This window comes from Cyprinus carpio, chromosome B2, assembly GCF_018340385.1.
Source record: "Cyprinus carpio isolate SPL01 chromosome B2, ASM1834038v1, whole genome shotgun sequence".
Classification (NCBI taxonomy): Eukaryota; Metazoa; Chordata; class Actinopteri; order Cypriniformes; family Cyprinidae; genus Cyprinus; species Cyprinus carpio.
The window spans coordinates 22,255,311-22,259,791 of record NC_056598.1 but is presented as its reverse complement, the minus strand read 5'-3'; positions in this window follow the sequence as shown (position 1 = coordinate 22,259,791).

Genomic DNA, 4,481 nt, shown 5'->3' with positions numbered 1-4,481 from the left:
ATTTCAACAGCTGAGGTGAGAAAGTTGGTGACTTTTCAACTGACAAATTTTCTTCAAAAGAGTTTGCTTACTTGCTTTGCCAAAGCTTAACATGTCCACTCTGTCTGCATAAAATATGGCATAAGTGATTAGAATACAGCATTTTCAAAATATGTAAGTTTAAATATACCAAATACTCTTCAACAACTAGACTAACTATTTAGCTAGTCACAGTTTGTTGTAAGCTAATATGCTAATTGAAACTCAAAATGTCCACACTGTAGGCCACTTAGACTCAATAGGGTGGACATACACATGACAGGGTGGACATAGCATTAATTTGTAGTTAATATTGCTAAAAATTAAAATGAATTGGGTATCAGTGTGATTGAGAATGTAATTATATTATTTATTATTATTATATTATTTTTTTTGTCACGCTTTGTGAGTTCTGCATTATGTGTCCACCCCATCATGTGCTGGTCCACCCTGTCATCTTGATATATGAAAATAATATTTTAAATAATAATTCAATCATATCTATATAATCCAGTGTGTTCAGTAGCTAGGTGTCGGGGCAATAACATGCAAACAAAAAACTGCATCCAAAACAAAAAAATACATGTGCAAATATGTGCAAGTTTCTTTAAAAACACATGGTTTACATAAAATCTTTTATATATTTATAATTTGAAAGCAAACAAATAACCCTGTTTAGGAAAGGGACATAATACCTTTCAGAAAATATTATTTTCAACTTAATATTGCAATGAAAACGTATTTAACAGTAATATATATGTCCATGACAGGGTGGACATATCTTATGGTTTATGCTTCAAATTATGGCCCATAATTATTTAAAAAAAATGTGTGGGAGCTCAGCTAATATGTTTCTTTAGCACTTAAGTGTTTTAGCAAATTAGCTTAAACGGGAAATGTATATAAATAATTACAATTAATTATGATTCATTACAATTATTTATATCAGCTACCAGTAGTAAGTGTAGCAGAATTAAATTGCCATCAACTCATCTGTTCGTCCAGCAAACATTCAGTGTAAGTTCATATCAACTCTAAGAAAGGATTGCCTTGGTTGTTGAAAGTGTGTCCCGATGTAGTCTCGTATGAAAGTCTTAATGGTTTCAAGGTTTGGACTTGCAATCACGTTCTTCTGGGTTTGAAGAGTGATGAACTCCGACAATGTTCTGACTCGGTGGTGGCTGGGAGTTTCTTCCCAGGTGGAAATTGAAAAGAGAAGAGCGCGGAGCTTGAGAGACTTCAGCTGAAATCCTTGGTGAATGGAAATACGAGGCCACAGCCTGGCACCAAACTTAGGGGTACCAGAAAAGTTCTAGCACAGCATCCCTTTCCTCTTAGGATCTAAAAGAACCACAGACTGAGCTGTGTCGATGGCTGCCAGGCACGGCAGCACCGGCTCTGGGACTTAGCAACCAGAAGATGGAAGGGTGATGAGAGACGAGTAAAGAGACTAAAAGCTTGGTGGGTCGCTGAAGTTAGGCCTTTTAAGTTCTTTGGAGGACACACCTCTCGGGGGTCAAAGAGCCAATGCTGATTTGCACTTCTGGAGGGAAAGTTTACGACTCTTTGTCTCCGAACATGGTCATTTGCATATGTAACTGGATTGGATGTTGATGCAAAGACTAAAGATTCTTAGAACACTAATATGTTGCATAGGTATAAACATATAATATACACTCTCAATTAGATCATCCGAAGACAAATACAAAGATGGTATAGATGAGTTTACATTAACTAATGATCTATCATAAGCATGCATAAAACAGTATACAATACCCAAGACCATATACAAGGAGGTAGTAATCATACACAAAGACCTGGGGATATGCATGATAGGAAAGTCATAGAAAAAAATTGTCTATGAATTAATAAAAGAAGTCATTTTCTATAGCAGTATGTGTCTGTTTTAAAGATAACTGAGTAGGGAGGAAGATTCTCTCTACATACTTTTAGGTCATAAAGTTTATCTGATCTGGCTGAGGTGTCATGGCCTGGAGACCGTACACAGACACATAGGCAACGAGTCTGGTGTTGGGTGAGGGGTCTGTGATTGTTTGTTAATCTAATGAATAATTGATTTGTTAAATCTAATGACCAATTGTGTGTCTGATTGGTCCAAATGCTACAAGTGTCTACTATTTATAGCATGATATAAAGCGAATGGGAAATTAAGACAAAAATTTGTGAGTATTGTGAGGGTTGAATGGCACTCTATGGTGGTACGTATTGGTACATTTTAAAAGGTAAATGCCTCAAGCTTTTGTATTTTTCTGAGATGGTGAAAATGGACAGACTTATTAAAGTAAATAACTCAGCCACTCAGATATTGCCATGTTAAATGACTTGAAAAGATGATCTGAGAGTGAGGCGGTTTTTAAGGAGAACTCAGCTGCACCTCTGTGCCTCCAATCAACATGACACCTGCAATGTTTTCCAAGGACTTATTGACTAATGGTCTGAAAAGTGGATGACAATTAATAATAATAACCAAACAAACAATTTCTACAAGAAATATGTATTATACAATAATTTCCAGTCATTTCTAAAAATAAATAAACAAAAAATAAATAAAAGTGTATGCATTACCATTCAAATGTTTGGGGTCAGTAAGATTTTTTACATTTAGAAGTATAGCTACATCAAAATGACCAAAAAGTGATAATAAATACTTTTACATTGTTATGAAAGATGTATATGTGAAATGAAAGCTGTCCTTTTGAAGGTTCTTTTCATCAAAGCAGTCTGAAAAAATGTTAACATTGATAATACTAAGAAACGTTTCTTCAGCACTAAAATAGAATAATAGACTGATTTCTGAAAAATCATGTGACACTGAAGACTGAAGCAATGGCTGCTGAAAATTGTTCTGGTTACGACCATTTGCATTCTATAAAGTTTAACACACATATTTAAAAGCAGAATGTGTAAAATGTATCCCTCTGACCTATATCACTCTTTATAGTTACAGCCGAGCTATTTTAAAAATAGCATCAATAATAAGGCAGAGAGTATAGAGAAGGCAAAAGCACTTCTGAAATATAGAGTCAAAGGTGAAAACTCTTCTTCACTCAGTGAAGAACAAGATGAATAGATCAGTCAATCACATTCCAGCTACAGTGGGAATGAATGAAGCCATACTGAAATCATATATACAGTGAAAAATACCCAAGTTAAATGACATAAATGTAGGTCAAAATCCTTTATGTGGCTCCATTAAGAATTTTAAATCACTTTCAAGGTGACTGGAATGTGGAGATACGGCCCTAAAACTATATTTCCATGGCAACAATACTTTTACCAACAACTCAATGTCAAACAAAAGGGAAAACTAAGGCCAAAGTTCACAGTAAAGTGCGAAGTGTATGATCCAAAACCTCACATCAAGGTCAGATGTCATTGTTTAGTAAGGCACTAGACACTAAAGGTCACGGAATCGAAGTGTATCTTTAGCTAAGAGCGTGTGTAGGTGTCTATATAAGCAAATTTGCAGACCGAGGCATCACAATGTGCCCTTGAACAGACAAACAGTTCATGAGCAGACTGCTGAAAAAGGCCTTGGAGAGGCACTAGGGAAAGAACACCAGTGAACTGAATCATCACCATCACCATAATGAGAGGAGATCTGTCCTCTCTGAGAACGAGAGAGATCATAAAATGAGAAAGGGTGGGTAGAGAAGCGAGAGCGTGATAAAAGAGAGAGATCCTAGGGAGAATAACCAAAAGGAGTCAAATAGAGACAAACACTGAGGTAGATAGAGGAGAAGCAAGGCAGAAGATAAGGATGGCATATGTAGCTATTCAGGGATTCGGTTTCAGCACTGACAAGCCGACATTATAGGCAAGATAGCAACTGGCAAGATTTTGACACAGCTGGATATTCAAGCTAGTACTCGGTTACACACAAAGAAAGAGAGAAAAGCAAACAGAAAACAAGAGCAGCCAGGTAAACAGGATGTGCAAAGGACAGCGACATCGGCTTTCAAGGTAAAGGACGAGCCAAAAATACACCTGGAATTTGCATAACACATTCCCGTACCTGAGCCCATTGTGTCCCATACAAAGTCAGTTGATTTCCATAACATGATCTATTCATTTCCAAACCAGCCGACGCGGAATAAGAACGATAGGAATCTAATTTTCTCACCCATGATCTGCTGACCTTGTCATTCTTCCCAAATCCTTCACCCATCCCACCCCTGCCATTACTTTCACACAATCCACTACTAGATCCATCAATTATACCCAATCCTGTCCAGTGGCTGTCAATCACCTCCTTGACGTCCTGCCCACTAGATCATCCATCAGTGGTGGCAGGCTGAACGCATCCCTTCTCATTACCCTCAAGTTGCGGACCAGGAGAATTACAAGTGCGACGACGGTGGAGAGGCCTGCAGCGAAGGGGAATGGCTTGAGTAACGAGCTGGAAGGCCTTAATTAAGGCTAGTCCTCCACCGCCGTGAGGA